Source organism: Rhinolophus sinicus, linkage group LG05, assembly GCF_036562045.2.
Source record: "Rhinolophus sinicus isolate RSC01 linkage group LG05, ASM3656204v1, whole genome shotgun sequence".
In the NCBI taxonomy this organism is placed as follows: domain Eukaryota; kingdom Metazoa; phylum Chordata; class Mammalia; order Chiroptera; family Rhinolophidae; genus Rhinolophus; species Rhinolophus sinicus.
The window spans coordinates 151,101,575-151,116,534 of record NC_133755.1 but is presented as its reverse complement, the minus strand read 5'-3'; the positions used below and the strand labels follow the sequence as shown (position 1 = coordinate 151,116,534).

At 39.4% G+C, this 14,960-nt stretch overlaps 1 protein-coding gene across 5 annotated transcripts in view; it reads right to left on the bottom strand.

Moving 5' to 3' along the window:
- The window catches only part of NCOA7 (nuclear receptor coactivator 7), a 118,492-nt gene that overhangs the window by 97,313 nt on the left and 6,219 nt on the right, over positions 1 to 14,960 (bottom strand). Inside the window, exon 1 of one of the 5 annotated variants that reach the window (XM_019729482.2) lies at positions 2,715 to 2,831. The exons of the other annotated variants lie outside the window; for them this stretch is intronic. The gene's annotated coding sequence lies outside the window, so the exon portion shown is untranslated. Of the gene's footprint in view, positions 1 to 2,714; positions 2,832 to 14,960 lie in introns of those variants that run through there. 5 annotated transcript variants of the gene reach the window in all.

The window sequence follows — 14,960 nt, the reverse complement described above, 5'->3', positions numbered from 1 at the left end:
CTCACAGCAGACATTACCAAATTGACCGGAGCTGATTCATGAGATAAAACCATACTTCTCATTTCTGGTGCATATGAAAGGAAGCCACCAAAGGGTTTTACAAAAGGGAGTGCAATATACACAGTTTGTAGAGGATGGACTTGAAAGTACTGAGAATAGGATAAAGTAGATCTATTAGAAAGAAATCACAGTAACACTACTTCAGAGTAGCACTTAGGAAGCAGTATTTGATATAGAAAGAGGAGGGATGAACTCAAGAAATATTTAGGAGGCAGATGAGTTGAGATTTGGTGACTCATTCAATGAAGACAACATGGGAAAGAAAGAAATGAAGAATGCCCATGTTTCTGCTTCAGGGACTGGGAGGTGATACCACAATCTACAAGACGGGTCAGACTGTGTGTGGGATGGAGGAGCAGAAGAGATGAAAGATCCATTTTAAACATGTTGTCTTTAAGGTGCCCATGAGATAGCAGCTGAAGAGATTCACCAGACATGTGATTACATCTAAAGCATAGGAGTGCAGTTAGGGCTAGAGAAAAAGGTTTAAAAATTAAAAGCATATGGTTGTAGTTAAGGGGGAGAAAAACACACAATACAATGATGAGAATACCCTGGAAGCATGACAACTATGCACAAGGCCCGGCATGGAAACACAATCTGGAAGACACAATCTCAACTCTTCCTGGTTTATCTCCATGTCCCTGACATGGGCTCTAGCCTCAAGGAGTTTACCAACCAGTAGGAAAAAATAAGATGTGTGCAAATAACTAAAATGTAGGGTTAGTAACTTGGATCTGTCCCAAAGAATAACACTAAGAATCAAAACACCAAAGTTCAATTTTGGTTGAGGTGTTAAACTAAATCTTTCAGAGCAGTGAGGATTTCAACAGGTAAAGAAGACAGAGACAGTATTCTAAAAAGAGAGAACACCTGTACATAGATGTGGATGTAAAAAGGGCAAGACACATTCAGGCAAAGACAGAGTGGCTACCAGTAGGGAAAGCAAACGAAGCATGATGCCTGCCTACCGTAAGTCATTCACTTCATCATATTATCTGCATGTTATCTCTTTTACAACCACATTATGAGTTAGGTATCCTTATCTCCATTAAAAGGAGGCTGAGAGATACTAGTTTCCTTAGCTCAACAGCAGCAGTTGAACCAGCACATGTACACCAGTTTGATGTACACTTCGCCTTTCAATAACCGTGGAACCAGAAAGCATTTGGATATGACCCGGAAACGTAATGAGCTGGAATCAACACTATCCAGTGTCTCAACATAGATTTTGTAGGTTAAGAAAAGTGTACTGGCCACTGGGGGAGCGGGTCACTGGGGGAGACCTCCAACAGGACCACATCAGTGGAGTTGTGGGAATGGAGCCATGCCTTAATGAATTACCCAACTCTGTACCTTAATCTTTACTCCTTCCCCAACTTTAAAATAACTCTGCTACACCCCTTCTTCTGACCCGATCTAGCACAAGGCCCACTTCTGCTTTGAAGACTTCCCTGACCTCGTGTGTGCTCATCCCTATCTTTCTTAGGAACTTATTTCACATGTCACCGATCACTTACTGTGAGGCAGTTAATCATACTGGGTGACAATGCCACTTCTCTTAGCCTCTTCAGCCTCAAACAAACCAAAAGTTCCTTCAGGTCAAAAACCATGTTTCGCACTTTCCTTATACTTCCCTAAATACCTAACACAGAACTATGCAAAAAAAAAAAAAAAAACCCACATAAAAGCTAAGCAAGGCATTCATCTAAACTTAGGGTATAGTCTTTCCATGGCAGACTGATAAAAATCCAAGGATTCCTCCTAAATTAAGAATGACTTGGGGACGGGGGTTTCAGACTCAAGCCAGCCTCTCCTGACCTCCAGAAGGGATCAGAATGCCAGCATTCCGCCCTGCCCTAGGTCAGGTGGATTATTTTAAAGTTCCTTTCCTGCACGCCACCATATGTGATCATCTCTGTTTACTAGGTTTCCCCTCATGAATAAAAATGAAGTCATAACAATCTAATTGGAAAATTTTTATATTGCAAGCTGAGCCAGAAACTAATATTTGGTTCCAGTGGGAAAATATTGACAAAAATAAGCACAAGAGAAAAAAGATTAAATGATCCAAGAACTGACATCTGGTGCTGCTGTATCTGTTTAGAACTGGCAACGTTTTTTTAAAAAATATATATTCTATTCAATAAATTAAAAAATGTGCATCTTTGGTGTCTTTAAATTCCTGGGAATTTTTATATTCCTTAAACAAGACAGATGCAGTCCTTTCAGGTCTAGGCACACACCAACAGATTCAGCAGAAAGATATCAGCAAAGGGTGCTATAAAAATGATTTACACAGAATACCACAACGCAGCCTTCACGCTTCAGTGAAGGCCCACAGCTCCTTAAATCAATTTCTAATGGGAACTACATTTTCCATTATAAGTGGTTATAATGGGGTTCTTAAAAGCCCTTCTTTCACTTAATGTTGACTTTTCCTCACATCAATAAACTCTAGGCTCATCCAAACACTGACTTACAACAATCTCCTGCATTGACGGCATATTAGAGACCAAAAAGAATTTTATGAGGGACCACAACATGAATCTACTATCTAAATATTTATTTTTGTGACCTTAAATCAGGATAGTCAATTTAAACCTAAATTCAGTTCATTACTTAAATAAAAATGGCATATCCAAAATCCTTACCTCATAAGAGCTGTATTGAAGATAAAGTATTTTCGGTATTGCCGGCAAAACGCTCCCTGTTTGAAACCATGGCACCACTTAGAAAGAATTTCAGCACAGAGCTATTGGAGACTTCCTAACTATATCAAACTAGTAAGGACCCAGACAGCCCAAGGTAGCTTTTGGCTTCACATCTAACACACAGCAGCCCCTTGTACTCGTACATTCAGGCATAACCAGTCCAGACTGGAAAAACACAGTATGCCCATGATATCCATCAATTGTTTTCCCCAAAACATGTTTCCCATTACACAAATGAAATAATGACAAGAACGTGCTTTGAGGCTTGGTCACACTGTTTGACCACTGAAGGAACAGACCAAAATTTTCCTTCCTGTGCAGATATTTCCTCCTAGGAAATATTTCTACAAAAATATAACAGGTGTTCGGTCTTTCTCAAAACCACACTGTCATCTAAACAAAGGAAGGATATTCAAATGTCAGTGTTAACCACAGTCAGAAATCTGAATATTCTCTTTAACAAGAAATATGGAAAGACAGACAAAGAAACAGATACAAAAGTATGCCACAAACATTTAAGAGGAACATCCCGGAGATAATACCCCCAAATAAACAAATGTGTGTCACAAAAACAAAGCAACAAGGAGCTAAAAAGTTATAACTGAATCAAGGTGACGATCAAGGGACAGGACAATAGTCTGGTACTTGGGAAAATGGGATAAAGCCAATGGATGGCAAAATGAACGGAGAACTCATCAATTCTTATTCAATTCTTCTTCACCTAGGGAACTGAAATTAAACGTAAAAAGAATTAAATAAATGTGTTTCAGTGCTCTCTTACTAAGATGAATAAAGAGATTTCATCAAAGCAGCTAGATACTCTAAATGAAGACCCATCTCTGGACTAGACAAATCATTTTATAAGTTCTAAGAACAGAATATGCAAATGAGACTTCGAAAAAGTCACTGGCAGGGTCAGGAATTGTTGAAGATGTGGAAAGTGCCAGAAGCCTGACAACAACAGGAAATACATTTTAATTTTCAACAAAAGTTAGAAAAGGGATTGTGCAAATTACACACTGGAGAACGTCACTAAGATTCTCAGCAGAACTTTAGCAATCAAAGGCAGTTTGGCAAGTTCTTGGAAGAGGAGGCAGTGAACCCTGAGATCTAAAATGTTCACAGAAAGCCCACCATTCAGCAGAACAGCAGGCAGTTTCTTTTTTGAAGCATCTACCATGGACCAAGTGTTCTGTTGGAGATGAAAAGATGAAGTCAGCATTCATGGGCCAGAAAGCTCAGGTGGAACAAGCAACTCAAACCCATCAACTAGTAAGACAATTGGTGAGTGCTCTGACAATGGCAGAGCACCAAGGAGAAGTAACTAACTGCCAGGAAGAGAAATGCCTGGGAAACCCCACAGGTAATGCCAGAGCTGGGCGATGAAGGTGGAGCAGGAGTTTCTGAGACAATGGATGCAGAAGAGGTTGGGCTCATTGGGCAGCATGAAGACGTGCAAGCTATTGGGAAGGAATGTGTGGTGCTCAGAGAATCCTGAGTGGTCTGGTCTGGCTGGTGTGTAGGGCTGGCTTATGGAGGGGAGGAAGCTGAGGGAATAGCAGCTTGGCCAAATTACATTGACCTAATTTCCGTCTTGGACATAGCTACTATTCTAGTACACCGAAGAAATGAGGTAAACACAGTGGAACTGTACTTAAAAGTCATGTGATAAATTTCTCTCAATCTGCTTATGGATAAAATGGAGAAATGTGGGCTGGACATGGGTGGATGCTTCTATAATTAGATGGATAAAGGAGAGCATTGCATGACTGTACCAAGAAGTATGCGCTGACCCACTGACTGACCTCAACCCAGAGCTGGAAGCTGACCTCCATCTTCAACCTGGAGGAAGGCTGGTAATAGCTTAATGCAGTATTTGTTCTTAGGACCTGTCCTCATCAGTAGACTTACCACTAACTGGAATTAAAATAGAGTCTCCTTATTAGACTTCCGGAGGGATGAATAACGTCCTGAATAACAGCATTTGGGTTCAAACAGACCTCAGCTGTCTGTAGAAAGGTGGAACTGACCACACATGAATCTCAGGTTCTACATCTGGGTGAGGGGCTGAAGAATGGGAGGAAGAGTTTATACCACAAGTGAATGTGATCTGCACCTTTAGGTAACAGTAAGATCTATACACCCAATGGCGTGATTCCACTGCACCTTCCCTCGCCCCCAAAAAACAACTAATACAATCAGCTCAAAATAAAAAAGATTATGATGGTCTGTCCCACCCTTTTTGAGGATTAGAGTATATCCATATGACTGTGTTTAACTCGGTCTCACACTACAGGAGGAATATAAGGGAATTCGATGTTTAGGATGTTTAAGTGACATAAAACTAAATTTTAAGAATATTAGTCAAAGGAGCTGATCAGGTTTAGCCTGGAAAGAGTTGGGATGAAATGACAGCTATTTTCAAATATCTCAAGGATTTTATCTGGTAGATGATTTAGGCTTGTACCAATAGAACGTCAAGGGGTATGCTTAGGACCAGACATTAGACATGGAGGGAACGGGGTCTTGGCTCACAATAAGGAAGAACTATCTTACAGACAGATGCAAAGAGCTGCCTCCAGATAGAGTGGCTTCTCAGTCTCCGGGAGTGACTATGCACAAGCAGAAATGCCACCTCATGAGATTGCTGTAGACAAGCAATTCTCAACCAAATCGAAACCAATACTCATCCATCTACATAAATGTTCTATAATATGCCCTTTGTAATACTGAAATGAAGTTCACAGATAATACACTATAACCTACTTACATACTTCATTTTATGAAATCAATATAATGTCCAAAAGGAAACTAACTGATAACAGGTATATCAATATGTAAATTCTCAAGTTTTAAAAATCTGTTATATGTAATGCCAAAAAAAAAAAAAGTAATTTATAATAGGTATTTCAGTAAGTAAACTCAGGCTCATTAGAAGACATACTCAGATGCTTATACCTACTTACATAGAACAAGTTTAGCTTTAGGAGAAATGGGATCAGAAACTATTTTACTGTGTACAAGAAATACAGGAATATGAAAGAGCAGAGGTGAGTGGATGGGAGGGGGTGGGTAATGGCAGGGTGAATGGAACATTAGCATAAAAGCCAGTGCTATAAATAACAACCAAACAGATACTTCTATACGTGATAATTTAGAACTAATCTTTTCTTTAGAATTTCCCAATAAATATTTACATAAGTCCTACAGAAAATAGGAAATTCCTGAACATAAGGGACAATTCTCCTTTGTCTAGGGCTGTCCCGCTCATTGCTGGGAATTTGGCACCACTGCTTCCCCCCAGCTAAATACCAGTAGTGCCCCACCCCATAATTGTGCCAACCAAACGGCACCCCGGGGAGGAGATATTGCACTTTTTGGAAACAACTATTATAAAGTCAAACTTTATGGGTAAATTAATATTCTTAGTTATTTTTTCAATTAAAAATATTATTTCAAAAATTCATTAAAACTGAGATTTTATATATTTTATATAGACTCTAACCTTGAGAAGTTCTGTTTTCAAGATGCTCTGTACTTCACATGACTAACCCCTTTGACCCACATTATTAAGGCAGAGCAGCATCTTTAAAGCAAAAAAGGCCTGGTTGGAATCCAGACTCCAGTATTTCCAAGGTATATAGCCTTGGGCAAGTCACTCAACACCTTCAGCCCTCAGTTTCCTCATCTGTAAAAGGGCTGTTATAGAGATTAAATGTGTCCTCAGTCAGTGCCCCATGGGACAGAAAATTCTATCCATTGAAATTTCAATGAACCCAAATATTAAAGTGCTCATGAAAATTACTGCCTTCAACAACACCTGGAGAGCTATATTCAAATTTGCCCCAAATATTAAAATCACATGGGGAACTAACTCAAGCTACGCAGCTCTAGTGAATACAAAGATGACAGCAGGCAAGACAGTTAAACGTTTACTGAACATTAACCATATGCAACAAATTTTGTGTTCAATGCTGTTACACACCATTCAATCTATAATTGTATGAGGGAGTTAATACAGTATTCTTAATTCTTTTCACATAAAAAATCTGAAATTTAGAAAGGTTAAAGAACTTATTCAAGGTCAAACAGCCATGACTTAGAACCAGAAAGATCGGCTTTGTCTGATGCCCAAATTAACACCACTAATGATAACCTCTGAAACTGGCTATATTACTACACAGAATTTTCACTTCAACTTCCTGGTTCTTCCTGAATTTTACCCACCATTAAAAAGAACAAGAGAGTAAACACCAGCTCTCTGGTCAATTTTCCTTTAGGGTGTAAATCCTGAACTGTATTCAAGTTAGTCATTACTATTCGTTATTAAATGTACTGCAGTGAACATGTCCATACATTCATTAAATATTTACTGAATTAGATTTGTAAACAGGTAACTGGGAAGCATGTTCCCTTAATTCACTAAATACCTCTTAAGTTTTAAGAAAAGAAGTAATAATACAACGTTCAATGTGCCAGAAAATTTCCCTTAGCAGTTGGCAAATTTTTTGTTTCTGCTGTTCTGAAATGTAATCTTCTGCCAATATAATTACTTCTCTAGTGAAAATGAAATTAGTAAATACAGAGAATCAGAAAATGGAATTTTGATCTTTTTTAAAAAAACATTTCTTTATTGATTTTAAGTTAAAGAAGTCCCTTTTTTCTAGGGACTAAAATTATAGGTCCTTTTTAGAACTAAAAATTATGATTCTATAAAAATTCTACCACAGGTTTTTAATATTATTTGATGCATCCTCTCATTAATACTCATAAGGATATAAGAATTCAGTTTTGAACAGTTTTCTAACTGTACACACAGATTAGAGGGGAAATATGCAGAAAGTCAGATAGAAAGTTATTTGAGGCAATGAAAACAGAACAAAGTATACTGGGCTGATCTCATTTCTCAACTGTAAGCTAAAACTTCCTCTTTCTCACCATCAACCACTGTTTATTGGGTGTACATGACTGTCCCTAACAAGAGTTGGGGAAAATCTGATGCCTGCATTACCCACAGACGTGGTTTCTGGGGACACCCCCTACATCGCTCCAGCACTATGAGATCTTCAGATGATCCCTGCGATTAATCTAAAGGTGGTAGGCTCCAAATAGCATCAATAATGAAACAGGTGACATGGGAAGAAAAGTCTGTCCTCAATTACTTCTGGAATTCATTTTGGAATTATCAGACAGATCCATTGCTAAAATCCTGGGATCTCTGGCTGTTTGGCTTACAGCTGCATAACTGATCTGTGCTTCTGTCTTTTTGCAGACATCTTCTGGTCAGCACCCAGAAGGAAGAAGCTCCACACTCTCCTCGAGTCTCTTTACTGGTACAGAACTCAAGTGCAGTCCCCACGGCCTTTCAGGGCATAAGTGCTAATGTGAACGAATCACTGCGCCAGCTCCCTGGGCTCCCAGCAAACGCCATCACCACTGCATGGGCTCTGGTCTTGCATCAGGCCCCAACGCCTTCAATTTTAGGACAGAAATAAATGTTAGCAGTGATTTCTACTACTAACTATTTATTATCATCATTTGGTGGGAGGTGTCTATTTGATGGATCTGAATTAGTTAATTGATGTAAACAAAAACCAATAAAATTTAATGGAAAAAGATGAAATAAATGGAATGTCTTTCCAAAGTACAGGATATGAGTTGCAAACAATGGGTTTCAGTAATTAAATGTGAATGGGTTTTGAGACTATCAAAAGACATAAAGTTCATTCTACCTTGTCAATTGCTATTTCACTAAGGAAAAGGCCATGTGCTTCTTTGTTCTCTTGTGGATGGCATCTGTAATGGAATGCATTTTCAAAAGATACTGGCATGCACTCATACTTGTAAAATTGCAAAATAAAAAATAATTGAATGACCACGTTTTAATGTACTTTCTCCATCTTTATTTACATGGGGAATATAGATGGCAATAAACAATTTATACTTACTCCAAAATAGCACCTTGTCACTTACAAGTGAGCTCTTCAGTAAGCATTTACTAAGAACCAGTATTATGCGATCACTGTCCTGTTTATCTAGAACCTATGAATATAAAAAAACTCACTATGTTCCATGGAAACTTTGATTTTTGACAACGGAGATAAAATTTACATAAATAAAACAAAGAGGGGGGGATGTATGATAAAAATCAATGCCAAACACAATGTGTTATACACCTGGGCCAGTGTTGTTGGGGAAGGTGTTAGAAGTGGGACAATACCCAACACAACATCCATAGCTTTTTTTTTTTTAATTTATTGGAGTGACAATTGTTAGTAAAATTACATAGATTTCAGGTGTACAATTCTGTATTACATCATCTATAAATCCCATTCATAGCTATATTTCAATAGTGTTGCACAATCAACAATCACCTGTAAACCAGAAACAGTTTTATCCTTAATGCAAATGTCCTCCATCAGCACATGCTCACGAGGACAGCAGTCCCTTCAGGTTCTGCCTCACCTGTCTATGGTAAAGATGGAGCGGGGCATACCATGCTTTGGTTAGTACAGTCTAAAATGTGGTAAATACACAAACGTGGGTTCGGGATGAAGGCATCATGCAAAGCATCTAAGAGAAAGGAAGCCTGCCCGAGCCCGACATGAAATTAAATCAGCATTGTGAAATACCATGACCTCTTCTTGGAAAAAAATTATGTATGAGTTTCAACTATAATTTTCTAAGAGACTGGACTAAGAAACCACATCTATGGTTTAAGCACTATTTCTTTTAAAGGTTTGTTAAGTTGCTTGATATAAAAGCTCTTATAGAATTCAAAAGAAAAATGGCCCTTTGCTGGACTGGATTATTCTTCTCAATTATGCACCCCCTCCCTGTAAGAGAATTATCCAATGGCTATGCCACTTCATGGTGCTTTGCTCTAGGATGCAGAAGATACACCTCCGCCCACCGCGCCATGTGGCTTGCTTTGACCAACAGACTAAGGATCAACAGTGTACCTATTCCAACTAAGAGCCTGGCAAGTTTTTGCACTCCACTGGAAGAGTATGCTCCAGGTAGCTGCTTTTCCTTCTCCAGCACGAGCTCCAAAATAAAAGACACATGGAACAGACCTGAATTTCCACCTCGACTTTGGAGTCCAGCCCGGCCCTGCCCAATCTAGCTAAGAGCAGCCAAACCACAGTCACCCTGCAGATTCATGAATGTGAAATAAATATCTGTGGTTCTAAGCCGCTAAGATTTGGAAGCTGTTATGTAGCATTATCACAACAGAAAACACAAGACACCCTTAGAAATATCCTGATACACAAATTACTTTGTGGATTTTTATCAGGAAGATCAAAGCCGCATAGTATATATTACTGTCTATATGAATAATTCTACCAAGGCCTGCACTACCAAAGCCCAGAGACAGAAGCATCCAATTAAAAGAAGTAGCCAAGGAGGCTTCCGTTCCTTCCAGTTGTCATTTACCCATAACCAGCGTGCATGGCTATGGAAGTTTACCTATAAGAAGGCATCATCTGACACCAAGGGTGACTTCTGCGCATCTTCGTATGTTCATGTATAGACTCTGATATTACTTTTTGTCATGGCTTGAACTGTGTCACCCCCCAAAAAAATGTTGATGTTGTGTCCACAGCACCCCAGAATGTGACCTTATTTGAAAAGAGGGTCATTGCAGGTGTAATTAAGATGAGGTCATATTGGAGTATGATGGGCCTCTAATTCAATATGACTAATGTCCTTATAAAAAGATGGCCATATGAAGATAGAGACACACAGGGAGAACACGTGAAGACAGAAGCACAGATCAGTTATGCAGCTGTAAGCCCAAAAAAAAGTGCCAGGGACAGCCAGCAAATCACCAGAAGCCAGAAGAGGCTAGGAAGGATTCCTTTCACAGGTTTCAGAGCAATCAGAGCCGACACACTTGTTTTTAGACTTCTAGCCTCCAGAACTGAGAGACTATGAATTTCTGTTGTTTTAAGCTACCCAGAGTTGGTGGTGCTTTGTCAGAGCAGCCCTAGGAAACGAATTCACTTTTTAAAACTTGTATACACTATCACTAGTCCAACAGGGTACTGCATCAAAAATGGTATTTTTTTCCCATCATGTCTATTCTGCCACTTTCTCTTACAGTTTGAAGAAAATGTGGACATGTAATTAACAGCAGTGGTAAATATTATTTTAAATATCAGAGGAGAAAGCCCACACAGTTCACATGTCAACTCAGGGGATAATTCAAGCACACCTTATTTGAGTAGGTGAATGAAATAACTAACTTAATTATCAAGGAAAAATCTTAACACAAAAGGGGTTTTGAAATATTTGGAGAATGTACCACCACTACGCATTACGTCACTCGCCACAGTTTAGTGATTTTGGTCTAACAAACTTATCCTGCTCGATTCTCGTGCGTACTTACACTATCTTGTGCTGTTTTCTACTTAATTGTGCTCCACGCTCACATTCCTTCCAGAATGTAAAGCCCCTAAGGGAAGGGACTGCGTCTTGTTATACATGTACAAGTATAAGCATGTGTGAGCATACATACACACACACACACACAAACATATACATTACAACTCCTAGTATAGGCTAGGACACAGGGTTTATATTTAATATGTTGATTTTTTGTTTGTTACAGTTAAATCTCTAACAAAAACTGACTCTGGGTGGTGGAACAATGAATGAAGCTTTACCTTTCATTTAGATTAGTGGGCTCCATTTTTAAAAGTTCTATTCCACATCAATAAAAGTATCTGAGCATAAAGTTCTTTCATCTGTATTTTTTATTTAAAAAATATCTCTTCTGCATTAATACATGCATTAGAAAACACGTAACAAAAACAGAAATCATGAAAAGATAATATAGACATTCTAATAATTTTCCCATACCCTCATGGGGCTCATGAACCTCAGTTTGGAAACAGACTAGGAGAGCACATACGTGGTAACATTTCCTACTATTTGGCCCTTTCCAAGAAATGTAAGATCTATGAGAATTTAACATATTTATGAACTTTAAACACATTCTCTGGTAGATTCATGAAAGTATCTTGATCAAGCAATTAATATTTTAGAGTTGACGACAGAGATGTCCCTGCAACTAGGATGAGTTTGTATATTGGTAGAGCCCCACTGTAAATGCATTTAATGACCGTGGTGTTCTCTGCGAACTGAATTGAACCCTTCGGTTTTTTTTACTTTAGAAATAAAAATCTATTATCAGATTTTCAGGCAAATTTCTGCAAGACTGAGAGAACCAAATTATATAAAGGAGATCTTGAAAACGAAGAGAAGGATAAACAGAGGAGAAGATGGAATAGAAAACTCATAAATCATCTTTTAAGAATGTTTTCAACACAACAACATCCAATCTTCGTGTGTTCCGTGTACATGTATGTATATGGACAACACTGTGCTCAAAAACTGAAGGGTCCAGAGTAATATAAAACACAACCCCCTATCAGCTTACCGTAAGAACAACTAAGCCATAAAGCAAGCCAATATTGAATTTGTGGCACAAGGAGTTAAGAACCAAAAGAACTGAAAGCAGGGGTGGAGTAGAGGTCTTAGAAAGTGCTCATGGAATTAAGTATCAACCTGGTGCAGAATACTGGCTTTAAAGAAAGAAATGTGCCAGGAAATGTCAGACAGAGAGGGCTGCCAAAAGCCCAGAGGCAGGAATTTCCCCCCAATACACACAGACACACACCACCCCATCACCCCTGGTGTGAGGGGTACTGAGGATTCCGATCTTAATTGGGGTGCTGAGTTCAGTAGATGGGAGTGGGAGACAAGGCTGAGTGCCTGAAACGTGACGAGGACACAGTTCCATTATCACCTAAGCAGCATTCTCTGGCTTAGACTTCCAAGAGCAAGCCACCACCCATAAAACCTCAGGAATCATTTTACTTGGTCTACTTATTCTTGAAGAACTAGCCTTGGGACTGATCTATACACTAAATGCAAGAAAATACCAGGCAGATGGCCCGTGGGGAAGTAAAATATGAGTAGTTTTGAAAGGAGGAAGAGGAAGTAGAATATGTCAAGAAGAATATGCACTTGATAAAGAAAAGTCAAGAATGCATATATTAATTTTAATAATTTCTAACAAGTACCATTATAATACAAATGGATAACAAATAAAAATGTGAAAAATTGAAATGACCTCATCATTTCTACGATCCCATCAATGGGGAAAAACACTTTAATATTTTGTCACTTACCTGTCTTTCTTCTATACAGATGCATTTTAGAACAAATCACATTCTTTTTGTACAGATAGTTTGGTATGCTATAACTTAAAAATGACTCCATTGTTGAATTTGCCTCAAATATTCACAATATCACCCTTGATAATAGCTAATACACAGTTGCTTACTTTGGGGAGACAGGGATCCAAGTATTTTACATATATTTATCTAATTCTCAAGTCAACGTGGGAGGTAGATACTATTATTATGTTCATTTTACAGATGAGAAAATCAAGGAGACATTAAATGGCCTAAGGTCACGAAGCTGGTATGGTGGAACAGGACTCCAAGCTGGGCAACTGGCTCCAGCATCCTGGCTCTTAACCCCTCTACCAGACCACCTGCCTCCCAAAGACACATTTCAGTGCTCACTGCTGAAATTCAGCCTCACCTATGAATTCCTTAGGATGTACTCTTAAAATAGAACCACTGGTGCCAAGGGATGCTACGAGCGAAACTGCTCTCTCACTAAGGTGTATCAACACACCCTCTCACTCTCCACAAAAAGTGACCCAACCTCAACCTTGCCAGCATTGTTCTGGACTTTTAAAATCTAATTATAATCTGTATTTCTTTGACACACTAAAGTTGAATCTTTTTGTATGTCTTGGCCATTTGTGGTTCTTCGTATTTTGTGAATGTTCTACTCCTGCTATAGATTCGATGTTTGTGCATTCATAGTTTGAAAACCTAATGCTCAAGGTGATGGTACTAGGTGGGGCCTTTGGGAGGGGATTATTAGGTCCTGAGGGCAGGGCCTTCATGCATGGGATCAGCGCTCTCTAGCTCCTTGCACCAGGTGAGCACACAGCGAGAAGCTGGCAGTCTGCAGCCCAAACGAGGGCTTTCACCATAGCCCGACCCTGCTGGCACCCTCATCTTAGCATCCCAGCCTCCACAACTGTGAGAAATAAATTTCTGCTGTTTATAAGCCACCACGTCTGTGGTATTTTGTTATAGCAGCCTGCATGTACTAAATCCCGCACTAGAATGCATTTTTAAAGAGTTAAGGCATGTTCAATTGAAACTATTCTGGAAGGTGCTATGATTCCTGATATTAGCGGGTTGCTAATGAGCTGTTTCAGTGGGACCCTATAGATAGGCACTACCTTGGGGGGCGGGGGGTGTAGAATCACCAGGACTTAAGGCTGAGGGCTCGGCTGTGAGCGCCTGGGACCATATGGCCTGAGCAAGCCCTCCCAACAGACTAATAGCCTGAATCTGTTGCTTTATACAGTATAGCAGGGGCTGTACTTAATCCAATGGCTACAATATTCGTTATTGCTACTCAGGACACCCTCCATTCCTGGGACCAACATTTCTGGGGAAACACTTCAGCAAATCTGGTATCTGCTTAGTGAGGTCAGAATTACAGAAAGAATAGGAAAGATCTTGAAGTTTCTACCACCTACGGAGTCATCTCACAAATTCTCCCTGTTCTACACAGCATGCCTGGTTAGTGATCGGAGCCGTCCACCACTCAGAGGATTCCACAGGAGCAGTACTGAATAAACACCATTACATTCTTACTCTCTAAATCCTCTGTTAATCAGTCAACAGCAAATGACCTCATGCCTACACTCTGCAATAAAACTGAGCACTTCGGACACCCTCTGGTTACTTGACTTGGAGTAACAATACTTCATTCACATACTGAGAAGTCACTTCTTAGGCAGGACTACTTTCTCCAGATGATTCATGTCATCTATCGGGATCAGCGTTTCAGTTTCTTTCTTCAGAGTAAGCTTATGTCCTATTAGATTCCTAAACTTTACTGGCACCCCCCACCCCCCCGCCATTTGGACGCTTTCGCGCCTCTGTGTAGCAACTACAGAGGCAAACGCAGGGGCGAGGTATAAAAGACACTGTCCCAGATGAGGGCCATAATAAATAGGAGTTATTCTTAATGAGTGTTAACACAATGTTTGAAAGAGAATTAGTACAGTAGGGCAGGGATGCT